Genomic DNA, 19,889 nt, shown 5'->3' with positions numbered 1-19,889 from the left:
ATAAAATTAGTTTGCAATAATTAATTTCTATTGATATAAATCGCATATTGCGCGGGTACTGATACTAGTATATTATAATATAAAAATAATAACATGTGCACGAATCATACAAAAAACAATTTACTTGAAAAAGTAAAAGACGCAAAGATATATTACATATATAATATTACTATGATAGAACATACACAGAATGGTAAAAATAATATTCTAGTTCCTAATAATTCAAAAAAATATACTATGAATAAAACATTATTTAAAAAAAACTAAAACTAGATAACAAGTCACAAATAATTATCATAAAAAATCCAGAATAGAGTCCGCAAAATAATATCTAAACTAGAGTTATAGGAAATCAAAAACTAACTTGAAAAAAATAAATAAAAGATGCAAAAACAAAATGAAGCATAAAGAAGGAAAATGCAAGCACAGAAGAGGTGTATTTATTACTTAGTCAACGAGAAAAAGTAAAGATTACGAAATTAGGATAAATATTAATAAACTTTTGACTTTTTAGATTTTTAGTTTGAGAATTTACTATGAGTTAACTTTTGCATATTAAGTTTTAAAAAAAAAATATTAATCATTTTTTGCTCAAATTGGAAAAATTTCTCCGGGACTTATGCTCCAAATGAACACCCAGAACGATGGGACTTATGCCTAGGTGAACGCCAACGCTTGGAAGGTTCGGGCTTATGTCCCATGATTCTTAAGCCCTGTCACTACACCTCGATGTGTTTTCTGTATGTCTTACTCTGTGGCTCGCCCAAAAATCACCTTTTAAAATACTGATATTATTTAAATATGAAAGCTTAAAGCACGATAATTGGTGATAAAAGACATATACCGTTGGTTTCTCATCCGGTGTTCGGTACCATATTGCGGCCTAACTTGCGCCCAAAAGACCACAAAGGGGGTAAACCTCTCTAACAAAGGTGACTTTATACCAAAATTTCAACCAAAGACCTTTAATTAAGGATAAAGAAGTACTTACCACTCAACCACAACCTTAATTGGTGTATATCATTTCTCTACCCATGAACAAATTAATATTCTTCCATTTCTTGCACCCCATTATGTAATTGAGGCTGTAAGGCCGGCGTTCCATTCGCTTCCATGTACGTATTCATTTCTTGGCTTTTAATACGCAAATATGGATTTATTCTAACCTTGCAGAAGTGAATTAATTTATAAAATAATTCTAATTTCTTGCCATCTTCCCACCAAGTTGTAATAGTACAAATTAGTTAACACTCCAAAAAGGAGAAGAGAAAGAAGATTGGAGATGACGAAAATTATTATCGAAGAATGCACACATCCCAGTGAGATGGTAAAAATTTATCGATTACCGAATATTTAATCAAACTAGTAAAAGTATGACATGTATGCATATATATATTTTTCACTTAATCATGATTAATTGATGGATCATCTGTCAAATAGTTAGACGCGATAGTAAACATGAACCGCAAAAGAAGATGTTAAGACCAAACTAATATTACCACCAAGAGCGTAGGGTTAAACAGCTATTCATGAATAATAGCTTTAAAGTGCTAAAGGAATATAATGACGCCTAGATTTGAACTATTTTTCGTATCCCTTGTATCAGAACATTTTCTGTAAAAAGTGAACTTCCCCATCTATTTATTCAAATACAAGAACAGCCTACACAAGAAGATACGGAAAAAAAATGCCGTCCTACTTTGATCTCCAGAAAACTTGAAGTATTTTTGTTGGATAAATTCCACAAGGGCTACACATTATTAAACAATAAAGTGAAAGAGTACTAATTCCAAGTTACCTGAGCCATATAAAGATATGATAAAACTAAAGCTCAGAATTATAATATTGCCAAGTAAAATTAGGTTTCAGTATGTACGAAGTGACAACGGGAACTCACCCAGTATAAATGGCATAGTTTTGATTCCTCCAAGTTGCTTCTTTTTGCTGATTATTGTCTCCATCTCTTCCTCTTTGCAATTTTCAACTACTTTCTTCTCTACTTCCATGGTCTTGTAATCCATTTTTCCCTTTCTGGCTAAACGATATGTAAGAAAGAAAGGGCTTCTTGCTAGAAGCGGCCACTAGCTAGTGACTTGAAGTTTATTTTGCGAAAGAAGAAGCAAAGCGCAATGCTAAGATGAATGAGCCAAACAAGATTGTGGGGACTATTTATAGAAAATGGCTGGCATGTGAAGTGTGTCTGATTTTATTGTTTGATTGCCCTATTATTATTATTTTTTTCTTTCTAATTATTTAAAATCTTTTTGGAACGTCATCTCATTCTAGATATGAGTCGCTTGTTAGAACCGTGTAATGTTTTCACTGGCTTCTCTTGAAATTATGTCGTGTTCTAACCAAAATGTGAATCTTGGTAAGTAATTTGAATAGTAGCTGGATAGTAGAACTAGACTATCGTTCTTTCTTAGGAAGGGAGGCAATGTGTCAAAATGGGTACTTACTACTGTTTATCAGAAATTTTTAAAAAAAAAACAAATATGTCGAAGCAAATTGTGGGCATTTTATATAAAAAGAGCCATAGTACTACCTAGTGGATTTCAAAAAACTTGTGGGCATTCTTGGTTTTTTTTTTTTTTATTTAAGAATCTGGAAAATCATTTTTAGAGTGATAGTTGCATATATGTGATAACCCAACCTCTTGTTTTGGTAAAAATAGCACGGGTTAGCCAGTTTTCGGACTGGTAATTGAAAAATAGCCAGCATTTGTAAAGTCATTAAAAAATAGCCAATGTTTTGCTAAAAGACAGAAAGATTCAGCATAATATGCTGGATTATGGAGCTCCTGCGTATAAACTTCCAACATATTATGTTGGAACTCCAACACACGAAAAGTTCCACCAAAATATGCGCGATTATAGAGCACTTGCATATAAACTTCCAGCATATTATGATGGAACACTAGCACATTATAAAATTCCAACATATTATGCTGGAAGCTCAAATGTAAAAAATTCGAACTCCAACATATTATGCTGAAATATTTTTGTCACGACCCGGAATCCCAACCTCGGGGTCGAGATGGCGCATAACATCTACTTGCTAGACAAGCCGACGTGAAACAGAAAATTAACTGATTTTAAACATTTATAACAAGATATTAACAATGAAAGCGATATAAGTCTGAAGTGGAGTAAAATAATACTAAACAACGAAGTCTAAACATAACCCAGAAGCTGATGTCACGAGTACATGAACATCTAGAGTGCTACAAACAGGGTCTGAATAAAATACACTATTTTGAAACTCAGAAAAATAGTAAAGATAGGAAGGAAAGGGAGTTCAGGGCTGCGAACGCTTTGCAGTTGTACCTCAAGTCTCCGTCAGCGACTGGATCTAAGCAAAAGCTACTGACCGCCGCTAGGACCAACTCCGGTATTTGCACAACAAGTGCAGAGTGTAGTATGAGTATAACCGACCCCATGTACTCTGTAAGCCTAACCTCGACGAAGTAGTGACGAGGCTAAAGCAGGCTACTTACAATAACTTGTACGCAGTAATCATAATAATAACAGGGAAAAAAAAGCGGGAAATGGAAGTAAAGCAATTAATTTGTAGAAATGAACTCGAACCTCACTATCAGAAAGCCCAGAATAACAAGTCTCGTAATCTCATATAATAATGCTGAACCAACACAACAGCAACAACAAGCACAACACACACAATCCCTTGCAACGCACAACCCGATCCCACCATATCATCCTTTATCAATATCAAGTACCACGTCGACAATCCGTTGCGGCGTGCAACCCGATCCCACCATATCATCATTTATCAACATCAAATATTCATATGCAATCCGTTGCGGCGCAACCTTATCCCACCATATCATCATTTAACAACATCAAAATATCCGTACACAATCCGTTGTGGCGTGCAACCTGATCCTACTATATCATCATTTATCAACATCAAGTATCCTCCCTTATCCCACCGTTTCAATTCAATATCTTTTAATTTCCATTGCGGCGTGTAACCCGATCTCCAAACACTTCCAATTAACATAAACAATCCAATAACTCAATTTACAAAAATTTCTACATCAAAGAGTAACAGTACAAGGCAATAAAGGACCACATAATAATCAAAGAATCTTTAAAATTCGAAGTCTCTACTTTACAAGTTTATTGGTCTCTAACAAACTCATCAACTCACGCAAATGAAACTACATCTTAGAATCCAACAAATATTACAAAAATAATAGGACAAGTAAAGCATGTGACAGTCAAAGAATGCAAGTAAAATTATTAAAGGCAAGTAACAATTAAGCACGGAGTCACGGAAGGGACGAACAATATAATAAAAGAATAAATAAATTACAATTAATAATTACGGTATATAAGTCAAATAAAGCATGTATCAATTAAGGCATGGAATAAGATAATTCATGAAATAACGAGAAACATGGAAATAAATATCTTGACAACGTATATACACTTCACATTGCATATACGCCGTTTTCTCACATAATCCACACAACACATAGTTCAAAAATTCCTAATTCCCTCAAGTCAAGGTTAGATCCAATAATTACCTCACTCCGCAATCAAATCAAGGTCAACTAGGGCCTTTCCTCTAAAATTCGCCTCCAAACCAATCGAATCTAATCAAATATAGTTCAAAAAATTCAAATAAACTTTAGAAACTACCCATGATTGAAAACGATTTAATATTTAACGATTTTGAAAAAAGTCAACAAAAGTCAACCCCGGGCTCACTTGGTCAAAATCCGAGACTCTGACCAAAACCCAATTACCCATTCGCCCCCCGAGCCCGATTATATTATTAGTTTTTAAATCCGACCTCAATTTGAGGTCTAAATCTCAATTTCTCAAAATTCCCAATTTCTACCTAAATCCCTAATTTCTACCATTAAAAACATAGATTAAAGGTTAGAAATCAATGGGTGTTTATGAAAATGGAAGGAAATAAATTAAAATATACTAACCTACGAAGTTGGGTGAAATTTCTCTTTAAAGTTGCCTCTAGGCCGAGCTAAAACTTGGAATTAGTGAAAAGTGAAGAAAATCACGACTTTTGAAATATTTATTACCTAGGCGTCACGTGTTCTTCACATTTGCGGAGCACCTGACGCGTTCGCGAAGAGCACTGGCCAAGTGTCCATCGCGATCATGATCAACCCTTCGCGTTCGTGAGCCAATGCCCGCATTTGCGTAGAGTTACTGCCCAGCCTGTCCCTAGATCCCATAACCCATCGCGTTCGCGAGGGAAAGGCCGCGTTCGCGAAGGGTAAACCCCCCGCTACTTCGCGTTCGCGACCAAGTCACCGCGTTCGCATAGAAGAAAGTCCTCCCCAGCCCCATTTTTCCTTCGCGATAGTGGCTTCGCGATCGCGAAGCACAAAGTGACAGACACCAGAAGATAGCTGAAACCAGCAACTTCTAAGTCCAAAATGGGTCCGTAGCCTATATGAAATTCACCTGAGCCCTTTGAGCTCCAAACCAAATATGCATACAAGTGTAATAATATCATACGAACTCACTCACACGATCAAAATACCAAAATAACACCTAAAACCACGAATCGAATATCAAAATATATGAAATTTTCAATGAAACTTAAGAACTTTAAAATTACGACCGAGCGTCCAAATCATGTCAAATCAACTCCGTTTTGAACCAAATTTTGCAGACAAGTCAATAATAGTAAAATGAACCTATACCGAGTCCCGGATCCGAATTACGAACCCGGTAGATATAAAGTCTACCTATGGTCAAACTTCAGAATTCTTTAAACCTTCAAATTACTAGTTTCCAATAAATCACGTTAAATCAAGTTAGGGACTTCCGAATTCAATTTCGGGCATATGCCCAACTACAAAATCACGATACAGTCACGGTGGGACCGTCAAAATATTGATCCGGATCCGTTTACATAAAATCTTGACCGTAGTCAACTCATATTATTTTTAAGGCAAAAATTCACATTGTTTTTATTTTTTCACATAAAGACTTTTTGGAACATAACTCGGACTGCGCATGCAAATCGAGGAATGCTAAATGGAGCTAATGAAGGTCTCAGAACAAGGAAATAAAGTCTTAAACTCAAAATGACCTATCGGGTCATCTCATTCTCAACCTCTAAAACAAATGTCTGTCCTCGAATGGACATAGAAAGGTACCTAGACTAGTGAAAAGGTATGGGTATTTACTCCGCATGTCGGACTCGGACTCCCACGTGGCTGCCTCGATCGTCTGACCTCTCCACTATACTCTAACATAAGGATAACTCTTGGACCTCAACTTTCGGTCCTGCCGTGCTAGAATGGCCACCGACTCATCCTCGTAAGTCAAATCCTTGTCCGATTGGACTAGGATGAAATCTAATACATGGGACGGATCATCATGATACTTCCGGAGCATGGAGACATGGAACACTAAGTGAACTACTGATAAGCTAGGTGGTAGTTCAAGCTTGTAGGCCACCTCACCAACCCTCTCAAGAATCTCAAAGGGTCCGATATACCTAGGGCTCAACTTGCACTTCTTTCCGAACCTTATCACAACCTTCATGGGTGAAACCCGAAGAAAAACCCTCTCTTCAACCATGAATGAAACATCACGAATTATATGATCGCCATAACTCTTCTTCCTAGACTGAGCTGTGCGAAGTCGATCCTGAATCATCTTGACCTTTTTTAAGGCATCCTGAACCAAATCGGTACCTAACAACAGAGCCTCTCTCGACTCAAACCAGCCAACTGGCGAACGACACTTCCTCCCGTATAATGCCTCATAGGGCCATCTAAATACTTGATTGGTAGCTGTTGTTGTAGGAAAACTCCGCAAGCGGCAAAAATTGATCCCAAGAATCCCCGAAATCCATAACGCAGGCATGAAGCATATCCTCCAATATCTGAATGGTGCGTTCGGATTGTTCGTCCGTCTAGTGGTGAAATGCTGTACTCAACTCAACCCGTGTTCCTAACTCACGCCGTAAGGCCCTCCAGAAGTGCAATGTGAATTGTGTACCCCAATCATAAATGATGGACATCGGCATACCGTGAAGACGAACGATCTCGCGGATATAGATCTCAGCCAACCGCTCTGAAGAATAGGTAAATGCTACTGGAGTGAAATGTGCCGACTTGGTCAACCTGTCCACAATGATCCATACTGCGTAGAATTTCTTTGAAGTCCATGGGAGCCCAACAACAAAATCCATGGTAATACGCTCCCACTTTCACTCGGGATTCTCAAGCTTCTAAAGCAAACCGCCAGGCCTCTAATGCTCGTACTTTACTTGATGACAATCCAAATACCGAGCCACATATTCAACTATATCCTTCTTCATTCTTCTCCACAAATAATGGTGCCTAAAATCCTGATACATCTTGGCGGCACCCGGATGAATGGAATTCTACGAACCGTGGGCCTCCTCAAGAATCAACTGATGAAGCCCATCCACATTGGGCACATAAATCTGACCCTACATACGCAACACCCCTTCATCTCCAATAGTAACCTGCTTGGCACCATCGTTCCTCACCGTGTACTTAAGGACAAGCAAATGGGGGTCCTCATACTAACACTCTCTGATGCGCTCATACAAAGAAGACTGAGAGACTGTGCAAGCTAGGACCTGACTAGGCTCTGAAACATCTAACCTCACAAACTGATTGGCCAAGGCCTGAACATCTGATGCTAGTGGTCTCTCACCAACTGGAATATACGTAGGGCTACCCATACTCACACCCTTTCTACTCAAGGCATCGGCCACCACATTGGCCTTCCCGGGATATTACAAAATGGTGATATCATAAACTTTCAACAGCTCCAACCACCTCTGCTACCCCAAGTTGAGATCCTTTTGCTTGAACAAATATTGTAGACTCCAATGATCCGTGAATACTACACACGACACGCAGTAGATGTAATGCCTCCAAATCTTCGGTGCATGAACAAAGCCTGCCAACTCCAAGTCATGAACAAGGTAATTTTTCTCATGAACCTTCAACTTCCGAGACACGTACGCGATCACCCTGCCATCCTACATCAATACTGCACCGAGCCCAATACGCAATGCATCACAATATACTATGTATGATCCTGAACCTTTGGGCAATACCAATATTGACGTTGTAGTCAAGGCAGTCTTGAGCTTCTGAAACCTCAACTCACATTCATTGGACCATCTAAATGGAGCACCCTTCTAGGTGAATCTAGTCAATGAGGCTGTTATGGATGAAAACCCTTCCACGAACCAGCGATAATAACCCGCCAAACCTAGAAAACTCCAAATCTCTATAGCTGAAGTAGGTCTAGGCCAGTTCTGAACCGCCTCAATCTTCTTAGGATCCACTTTTATGCCATCGGCTGATACAATGTGACATAAAAAGGCGACCGAGTCTAACCAAAACTCACACTTTGAAAACTTGGCATATAACTGACTATCTCTCAAAGTCTGAAGTACATCTCGAAGATGCTGCTCATGCTCCTCTCAACTGCGGGAGTAGATCAAGATATCATCAATGAATACGATCACCAAAAATCCAAATAGGGCTTAAATACCCGGTTCAAATCCATAAATTCTACTGGGGCATTTGTCAACCCAAATGACATCACTAGGAACTCATAATGCCCATACTGAGTCTAAAAAGCTGTCTCAGGGACATCCGATGCCCTAATTCTCAACTGGTGGTAGCCCGATCTCAAATCAATCTTCGATAACACTTTGGCACCCTGAAACTGATCAAATAAGTCATCAATCCTCGGCAACGGATACTTGTTCTTGATAGTGACTTTGTTCAACTGCTGATAGTCTATACACATCCTCATCGAACTATCATTCTTCTTCACAAACAACACGGGCACACCCCAAGGCAAGATACTAGGTTTAATGAATCCCTTATCAAGTAAATCTTGCAGCTGCTCCTTCAGTTTCTTCAACTCAGGCGGGGCCATATGGTATAGTGGAATAGAAATGGGCCGAGTTCCCGGAGCCAAATCAATACAGAAGTCAATATCCCTGTCGGGTGGCATCCCCTGGAGATCTGCAGGAAATACCTCTGGAAACCCACGTACAACAGGTACCTAATCCATGGAAGGAACCTCTGCACTAGAATCGAGAATATAGGCCAAACAAGCTAGATATCCATTCTTGACCATACACCGAGCTTTCACATAAGAAATAACCCTGCTGGTAGAATGGACAGGAGTCCCTCTCTACTCTAATCGAGGCAACCCCGACATGGCTAAGGTCACCATCTTGGTGTGACAGTCCAATATAGAATGATAATGTGACAGCCAATCCATGCCCAAAATAACGTCAAAGTCTACCATATCAAGAAGTGGGAGATCCACACTAGTCTCAAGACTCCCATAGTAATCACACATGAGGGATAGACACGGTCTACAATAATAGGATATTCCAAAGGCGTGGACACATACACAGGAGCACTCAAAGAATCACGAGGCACAACCAAATATAAAGAAACATAGGATTACACGTAGGAATAAGTAGAGCCCGGATCAAATAGAACTGAAACATCTCTATGGAAAACTGGAACAATACATGTGATAACGACATTAGATGACTCGGCCTTAGGTCTAGCTGGGAATGCATAAAAATGGGGTTGGGCCCCACCACCCTGACCTCTGCCTCTCAGAAGGCCTCTAACTGGCTAGCCTCCACCTCTAACGGCCTGACTTCCACCTCTAATGGCCTGACTTCCACCTCTGGCAACCTGACCCCCGCCTCTGGCTGGCTGAGCGGGCGGTGAAGCAACCGGTGCCGGAACCATGGCATGAGAACTCTATTGTGGCATGCTGCTCAACAATCTAGGACAGTACCTCCTGATATGACCTGTACCCCCACATTCAAAACACACTCCCGACTGTTGTGGCTGCTGAAGCTGAGACTGACCTGAACGGGCAGGATAACCACTGTAGTAGCTCTGGATCGAAGGCACACTAATATGAGTTGATGGTGCACTATAATCTAGTTGTCTAACTCGAGATACATAAGGACCACGACTACCCGAAGCACAGTGGGATGCCCGAAGTGCTGACTAAAATGGTTTGGGAGGATAACCTCTACCCAAGGTACCCCTGCCTCCAGATGAGGCGGCACTGAAACCTCCAAAATGACGAGGCCTCTTATCTGATACCGGCCCCCTCTCCTGACCACGAACCATCTCGATCCGTCTAACAATCTCTATGGCCTTCTGAAAAGAAATATCATCTATGGTCTCCTTGGCCATCTGTAACCTTATACTAAAAGTGATCCCATCAATAAATCTCCTCTCTCTCTCTCTCTCTCTCTCTCTCTCTCTCTCTCTCTCTCAGTAGGGAGGAAGATAATGGCATGACAAGCTAGGTCCACAAATCGAGTCTCATACTGGGTAATGGTCATGCTATCCTATTGAAGGCGATCAAATTGCCTGCGATACTCCTTTCTCAGATTGAAAGGAATGAACTTCTCTAGAAATAGCTATGAAAACTAATTCTAGGTATGTGAAAGCGAACCAGCTGGTCTAGTTAACACATAATCACTCCACCATCTCTTGGCAGAATCGGTCATCTGGAACACTGCAAAGTCGATCCCATTGATATCAATAAAACCCATGTTGCGCAATACCTTGTGGCAATGATCCAAGTAATCATGTGGGTCCTCAGAAGGTGCATTGCTGAAATGAACAGGAAAGAGCTTGGTAAACTTATCCATCCTCATCAAGGCCTCAGAAGACATAGCGAGCCTATCCCCGGCCTGTGCAGCAATAACCGGCTGAACTACCCCAACTGGCTGGGCTGATGATGTCTGATATAGGGGAGCCATCTGCTTCAGAGTGTGAGTAGCAGGAGTTTGTGCTCCTCTCCCAGCCTGAGAGACGGCTGGTACCACCGGATAGGCACCGGTCTAGGCCACACTCTCTATAAGGCCCACCATGTGGACTAGAGCGTCCTGAAGCACTGGAGTGGCTATTAATCCCTCCGGGACCTGAGCTGGTCTGATGGGTACGGTCTGAGCTGGGATATCCTCCTCATGATCAATCTGAGGCTCCACTGCTAGTGCTGCTACTCGAGCTCTAGGCTGAGCTCTACCTTTGCCTTGGCCTTTGGCTCGACCTCGGCCTCAACCTCGGCCTCTACCCCTGGTAGTAGCTGCAACAGGGGCTCCGACTCCTGCCCGACTGTAGATACCGTGCGTGTTCTCACCATTTGCGAGAGAGTAAAAATAGAATGATTCAAACATCAATGATAGAACAAAATCGCATGATAGGGAAGGAAAAAAGTGAATTTTTTTTCTAAAACTCTAAAGCCTCTTGAAGATAAGTACAGACGTCTCCGTACCGATCCTTCAGACTCTACTAAGCTTGGTCATGACTCGTGAGACCTAGGAAACCTAATGCTCTGATAACAACTTGTCACGAACCATAATCCCAACTTCAGGGTAGAGATGGAGCCTAACATCTACTTGCTAGGCAAGCCGACATGAAACAGAAAATTAACTAATTTTAACAATTTATAACAAGATATTAACAGTAAAAACTATATAAGTCTAAAGTATAGTAAAGTAATACTGAATAACAAAGTCTAAACATAACCCAGAAGCTGGTGTCACGAGTACATGAACATCTAGAGTGCTACAAACAGGGTCTGAATAAAATACACTGTTTTGAAACTCAGAAAAACAGTAAAGATAGGAGGGAAGGGGAGTTCAGGGTTGCGAATGCTTTGCAGTTGTACCTCAAGTTTCCGTCAGCGACTGGATCCGAGCAAAAGCTACTGAACGCCTCTAGGACCAACTCGGGTATTTGCACAACAAGTGCAGAGTGTAGTATGAGTATAACCGACCCCATGTACTCTGTAAGCCTAACCTCGACGAAGTAGTGACGAGGCTAAAGCGGACTACTTACAATAACCTGTATGCAGTAATCATTATAATAACAGGGAAGGAAAAGCAGGAAATGGAAGTAAAGCAATTAATTTGTGGAAATGAACTCAAACCTCACTATTAGAAAGCCCAGAATAACAAGTCTCGTAATCTCATATAATAATCCTGAACCAACACAACAACAATAACAACAAGTATGACACATACAATCCCTTGCGGAATACAACCCGATCCCACCATATCATCCTTTATCAATATCAAGTACCACGTCGACAATCCGTTCCGGCGTGCAATCCGATCCCACCATATCATCATTTATCAACATCAAATATCTGTATGCAATTCGTTGCGGCGCAACCCGATCCCACCATATCATCATTTATCAACATCAAAATATCTGTATACAATCCGTTGCGGCGTGCAACCCGATCCCACCATATCATCATTTATCAACATCAAGTATCCTCCCTTATCCCACCATTTCAATTTAATATCTTCAAATTTCCGTTGCGGCGTGCAACCCGATCCCCTAACACTTCCAATTAACACAAACAATCCAATAGCTCAATTTACAAGAATTTCTACATCAAAGAGTAACAGTACAAGGCAATAAAGAACCACATAATAATCAAAGAATCTTTAAAATTCGAAGTCTCTACTTTACAAGTTTATCGGTGTCTAACAAATTCATCAACTCATGCAAATGAAACTACATCTTAGAATCCAACAAATATTACAAAAATAATAGGACAAGTAAAGCATGTGACAGTCAAAGAGTGCAAATAAAATAATTAAAGGCAAGTAATAATTAAGCACAGAGTCATGGAAGGGGCGAACAATATAATACAAAAATAAATAAATTACAATTAACAATTACGGTATATAAGTCAAATAAAGCATGTAACAATTAAGGCATAGAATAAGATAATTCATGAAATAACGAGAAACATGGAAACAAATATCTTGACGACGTATATACACTTCACATCGCATATACACCATTTTCTCACATAATCCACACAACACATAGTTCAAAAATTCTTAATTTCCTCAAGTCAAGGTTAGATCCAACAATTACCTCACTCCTCAATCAAATCAAAGCTCAATCGGGGCCTTTCCTCTAAAATTCGCCTCTAAACCAATCGAATCTAACCAAATATAGTTCAAACAATTTAAAATAAGCTTTAGAAACTACCCACGAGTGAAAAAGATTCAATCTTTAATGATTTTGAAAAAAGTCAACAAAAGTCAACCCCGGGCCCACTTGGTCAAAACCAAAGATTCAGACCAAAACCCAATTACCCATTCACCCCTGAGCTCGATTATGTGATTAATTTCGAAATCCGACCTCAATTTGAAGACTATATCTCAATTTCTCAAAATCTCCAATTTCTACTAGCTTCTGAAGTTGAGATGAAATTTCTCTTCAAAATCGCCTCTAGGCCGAGTTCAAAATTGGAAATGGTGAAAAGTGAAGAAAATCCCGACTTTTGAAATATTTAATACCTGGGCGTCAGGTGTTCTTCGCGTTCGCGAAGCACCTGACGCATTCGCGAAGAGCACTAGTCAAGTGGCCATCGTGATCACGATCAACTCTTTGCGTTCGGGAAGGCTTAGCCCCTCTTGCCTTTGCGTTCGCATAGAGTTACTGCCCAGCCTGTCCCCAGATCCCATAACCCATCGCGTTCGCGAGGGAAAGGCCGCGTTCGCAAAGGGTAAACCCCCCGCTACTTTTCGTTCATGACCAAGTCCCCGCGTTCGCATAGATGAAATTCCTCCCCAGCCCCATTTCCCCTTCGTGATAGTGGCTTTGCAATCGCGAAGCACAAAGTGATAGACACTAGAAGATAGCTGAAACCAACAACTTCTAAGTCCAAAAGGGGTCCGTAGCCTATCCGAAACTCACTCAAGCCCCTCAGGCTCCAAACCAAACATGCACACAAGTGTAATAACATCATACAAACTCGTTCGCACGATCAAAATACCCAAATTACACCTAGAACTACGAATCACACATCAAAATGTATGAAATTTTCAATGAAACTTAAAAACTTTCAAATTACGACCGAGCGTCCGAATCATGTCAAATCGACTCCGTTTTGAACCAAATTTTGCAGACAAGTCAATAATAGTAAAATGAACCTACACCAAGTCTCGGAACTGAAATCCAAGCCTGGTAGCTATAAAGTCAACCTACGGTCAAACTTCAAAATTCTTTAAACCTTCAAATTACTAGTTTTCAATAAATCACGTTAAATCAAGTTAGGGACTTCCGAATTCGATTCCCGGCGTACGCCCAAGTTCCAAATTGCAATACGGACCCACTGAGAGTGTCAAAATACTGATCCGGATCCGTTTACACAAAATGTTGACCGTAGTCAACTGAAATCATTTTTATGGCAAAAATTCACATTTTCTTCAATTTTTCACATAAAGACTTTTTGGAACAAGACACGGACTGCGCAAGCATATCAAGGAATGCTAAACGGAGCTAATTGAGGTCTCGAAACACGGAAATAAAGGCTTAAACTTAAAATGACCTATCGGGTCATCACAATATTTGAACTTATAAGAGTATTTTTGTTCACATTTTATCTTTACTTGAAAAGTAGCTAAATTTCTATTACTTTTGAAACTGTGATAATTTTTCAATTACCACTTGTAAATATGGCTATTTCTGATTTGTTTTCCCTTGTTTTGAGTATGGGTCCTCCATTTCATATTTTATGACTTCGTACAAGTTCATATGTTATTTTGTGGCTCGTTGGCAGGGTTTGGTTGGGTCCCAAGGGGCTCGGTAAGTTTTACCTCCATTAAGAAAAGTTTGAGAAAAATAGGAAAACTGCATGGTGTTCTTTGGTGCATGCACTGCACACTTGAAGCACAAGCAAGTAGTTTGTGCGATGGAAAGGCGACGCAGACCTGTCGCACAAGGGCAAGGGAGAGTGACGAGCGCTCAACGTGCGACCTATAACATTAGGCAAAATTCTATCAAGTATAAATAGCGCCATTTCACCATTTAATTTCATTATTCAATACTTTAAGACCTTGGGAGCTCGGTTTTGAGAGATATTGAGCAAGGTTTTCATCCACACGCTTAGTGTAAATGATTTTAACATAAATTTGAGTTTTTATCAAGAATCTATCTTGAGCAAGGTTTACTTTGTACTGTTTATTATCATTTAATCTATCACTAGACTAATGATTTGAATGCTTAAATATTTGGGCTCGTGGAGTTATAGCTAACCCATATTTGACTTAGATTTTGGGGTTTAACCATGTGAACTATGGGTTGACGTTTTAGGTTGACATTGACTTTAATCAAGCTTAGTATTATGAAATTGAGTCTCATAGCTTTTTATTTTGACACCATTGAGTATTCTTTCGAACAAATTGGAATCGTAGGTGGATCCCAAATGCGGCAAAAATATTGAGGAATATTAATATTGACTGGATCGAAGTAAATTAAGATTTTGACCTCAAAGAGGGAACTTTTTCGAAATAACTATTTTAAATAGACTACATATATGGGAGTACTGTATATATGAGGTTACGAGTATCAATATAAATATGAGGAAAATAAATGATATACTGTTGCTCTTTTGTATGCATAACGTTCTATATATGTGATATGATTGATTGTACATATCGACCATGCTATTTGCTATATTTACGAAGTGATTGATTGTGCATATTGCCACGCTATTTTGTCACGATTCAAAATTTCTCTTTAGGAGTCGTGATGGTACCTAATCTCTAAGACAAGGTAAGCCTAACACTTACTGAATTAATAACAGATTTTAACCAATCAACTATTAAACATGAACCATAAATTTCTATATAACGCCAACAATCCAAAGTAGATATATAACAATCCCAAAATCGGTAGTACAGGTCATAAGCTCTACTTAGTTCACTAGAAAATCTCTAATTACAACTGTTCCAGAATAGAAATAAACAATACAAAGTAAACTTCAGAAGGTGACTCCGAGGCATGCGAACGCGACGACAGGTATACCTTGAAGTCTCCACAGCAATACTCGATCGGCTATCTATGATCAACACGCCCCGAGGTAGATGGATCTGCACAAAAATATGCAGCATGCTTAGCATGAGTACACTACAGCGGTACCCAGTAAGTATCAGGACTAACCTCGGTGAAGTAGTGATGAGGAATATCCAAGACACCTATTAGACATAATAACCTGTATAAGTATGGATATAATAACTAACATGGAACAATATAAAGCTAAGCATGGTAAGAATAATGTTACAATACTTGCAATAAGAACTAGAAACAAAAATTAAGAACAAGGAGCAAACAGGTAATAACGCCGTGAAGTAAGCAGAATACAGTTAAAGTCCGGTGAAACCAAGTAAAGGAAAAAAGTAACAACCCAATAAAACAACTGCGTTCACACATGGTTTATACAAAAATTTCTCCGAGGTACCAAACCTCATAATCACAAATCACGGGTCCCAAATCATGAACTCTAATCACATGGTATATTGTGCCCATATTACAAATCACAACTGCACGGACAACTCACGTGCTGCACAGACGACTCACGTGCCAATACCATTAATACCTAATATCTGCACGGACAACTCACGTGCTAAGAGAGTAACAGTATCCCATATCTGCACGGACAACTCACATGCTAGCAGTAATAATATCTCATATCCGCACTAATAACTCACGTGCTAACAGTGTAACTCACGCACAGAAGGCAGGTATACAAGAATACATGCAAATGATCAACAAGCATCAAGGTTCATCTTCTTAGACTTATAAGAGTGACTAATTACGATGTATGCTTGTGCAAGTATTCTGTCACAACTCGAGTTGACAAGTAAGATCAGAGATAATGAAAGGCACATAACAAACAACACAACAAAATCGTAATATGCATGACTCACACAAGGTAGGCACACCACTACATAATATCATCAATAACAATGTCCCCAGGCCATAACAAATCATCCCCGGCATAGCCCCTGTTGTCTTTTCACGTGCGCAACAATAAAATAAATGCCCGTCTTGTCTCGCCACATGCGCATAATAATATTCCACAAGATACTTATCTCAAAAGCCTTCGATCAATATCTTAAAATAGCTTTTCCTTTACAATTCACCTCCGCTCGTTTCAAATCTAACAAAAATCGACCTAATAACATCAAATAAGGCAAGAGAAATCAATTCCAATAATTAAAGTTATGATCTTTGCACAATTACTCAAAAGTCAACTCCGGGCCCGCCCGGTTGAAACCTGGGTCCAAGGGGAACCAAGGTCAAATAATATGGAAGCATCCTTGTGGAATACTGAGACAATACCTGTGATCATTGCATCTGAAGCAACGGCCTCTGGCCTGGCAGGGAAATCATAGTATCGAGCCTGACCGCCACCTGAACGGCCTCCCCCTCTAGGGCGACCTCTAGCTGCCTGAGCCCCACCCCAAGCTGGCTGAGCGGGTGGTGTAGCTGCTGGTGCTGGTATCATCGACTGAGAACTCTGTTGTGGAACCCTACTCACCAGTCTAGGGCAATCCCTCTTGAGGTGACTCAAGTCCCCGCACTCGAAACAACCTCTCCTCTGACGGAGTTGCTGCCCCTGATAACCCGAGGAACTGCCTGTAGAAACCTGGGAAGACGAAGCATGGTAAGAACTCTGTGCTAGTAACACACTGAATGATGACTGATACGAACGAGCACTGTAGGAACTATAGCTAACTGATGCACCACGATCAATTGGACGAGCCATCTGAGCGAGCCTATAAGGATGACCCCTGCTTTGATTGGACTGCACTCCAGAAGAAACACTGTTGAAACCACCTGAAGCACGAGGCCTCTTGACCTTCCTCTCCTCATGCTCCTGACTATGGACCTGCTCTAGCCGCCTAGCAATATCAACAACGTCGTCGAACCTAGAACCTAATGCAATCTCCCGAGTCATGACGAAGCGCAGTACATAGTTGAGGCTATCAACGAACCTCCTAATCCTCTCCCTCTCTGTGGGAACCAACTAGATCGCATGACGAGCCAACTCTGAAAATCTCATCTCATACTGAGTCACTGACATACCTTCCTGGCGTAGCTGCTCAAACTTCCTACGCAACTCCTCCCTACGGGTCTGTGGAACAAACTTCTTTAAGAAGAGAACTGAGAACTCATTCCATGTAAGTGGTGCAGTGCCGGCTGGCCTGCTCAACTCATAGGCCTCCCACCATCTGAAGGCTTCCCCCGACAGCTGAAAAATAGTAAATGAGACTCAACTAGTCTCCAGAATACCCACTGTACGTAGGATCTGCTGGCACCTGTCTAAGAAATCCTGAGGATCCTCTTACTGAGCCCCTCTATAGAAATAGCATAAGTCTGAGATCTCAATACAATAAAACCACTAATACAAAGTAAATCCCCAGAAACTGGTAAGTACGAAGTCATGAGCTTCTACAACGGAATACAAGTCTGAATCTGAACTATAAATACACTGTTTGAACTGTAACAACAGTATGAAAGGAAAAGACAAGTCAGACTGTGACCAAGGATGCAGCTCTACCTCGCCTCTAGCAGATAGTCCAACACTCAAGCCTACTGTTGATAACTGTTCCCCACACCTGGATATGCACAATTAAGTACAGAGTATAGTATGAGTACAACTGACCTAGTGTACTCAATAAATATCGAAAATAAATATGGCGAGGTAGGAGAAACACGAATTATCAAATGATGCTAGCTATCACCTGTGTAGTTTCGTCTTTTAAACCGGTACAGAACAATATTTGAATCAATCATAAAGTTTAGTAAGAAAATATCCGTGTGTGTATGTGTACAGTTTCTCAAATACCATACTCAGTCAATATCTTGGCATATAGAGATGATGTGCAGTTAAATCAGATAAATGATCAAGGAAATTGCAAGTAAAGATGAAATGCAAAATCCAAACAAAACATTGGCCAGATTTACTCAACTTTTCCATATCCGTACCAAACCATTGATCAGTTCCTTAATAACCGCGTGTACACCATCAAGAGAGAAACATGAGAGTGTGACCTTAAGGGGATGGATCCGTATCCACACGCTGCATGGACAACTCACGTGCTAATAATAGAACCCGCACGGACAACTCACGTGCTGCACGGACAACTCACGTACTAATAATATCAATATTAGGATCTGTACGGACAACTTACATGCCAACAAACACAATCCTCCCAGCATGGTCACATGCACAATAACACAATCCGCCCGGCGTGGTCATAGGCACCCAGTCCAATCATATCATACATGAGCAAATAAACAAGTATACATGTGTGAAACGAGTGAATAACAAATCTCATGCTCCTAGGCTGGTATAAATGACATGCTAAAGTGTAGGCATGTGCAAGTGTACTATCATAGCTCAAACCGATAATTTCATCAAAGAATAATATTTATAAGTTCATTAAGGGATTAAGCCCCTATATAGCCTCAAACATGGCTCAAATAGTTCACAACAATGTCACAAATGTGCGAAGCATCATAGCTTAAGGTCTAACAGTCAAATTCTAGGCTTATAAGAGCCTGAGCACAACCCGAACATGAAAAAATAACCCTGGTGTCCGCACATGAGTTCAACCCCATGCATGTGCGCACCCAATAGTACGTAGCTATCACAATAATTCAGGCAACTAGTGCCTTAACCAAGTTTAGATAAGATACTTATCTCAAACAAATCAAATCACTCTACTAGCAAGCCCTTCCCACGCGTATCAAACTTCGAAAGGCCCGAATCTAGAAAAACATAACGTAATACTATTAATATAAGCTATAAAATTGATTCCAAATGATAAAGCTATGTTCTTTAACCAAAGTCAAAAAGTCAATCCAAAAAGTCAACACTGGGTCCATGTCTCTGAATCCGATAAAAGTTATAAAATCCGAACACCCATTCAATAACAAGTCCAACCATACCAAAATCATCCGATTCCGACCTTAAATCGCCTTTCAAATCCTCAAAATATAATTTATGAAGTTTCTA

General features: G+C 40.1%; 1 pseudogene; it reads right to left on the bottom strand.

Annotated features, from left to right (window-relative positions):
- The window catches only part of LOC107769276 (protein NRT1/ PTR FAMILY 3.1-like), a 28,618-nt pseudogene extending 26,468 nt beyond the window's left edge, over window positions 1–2,150 (bottom strand).
- Between the last annotated feature and the right edge of the window lie 17,739 nt (window positions 2,151–19,889).

This window comes from Nicotiana tabacum, chromosome 12 (assembly GCF_000715075.1).
Source record: "Nicotiana tabacum cultivar K326 chromosome 12, ASM71507v2, whole genome shotgun sequence".
Classification (NCBI taxonomy): Eukaryota; Viridiplantae; Streptophyta; class Magnoliopsida; order Solanales; family Solanaceae; genus Nicotiana; species Nicotiana tabacum.
This window is presented reverse-complemented; position numbering and strand designations above follow the sequence as displayed.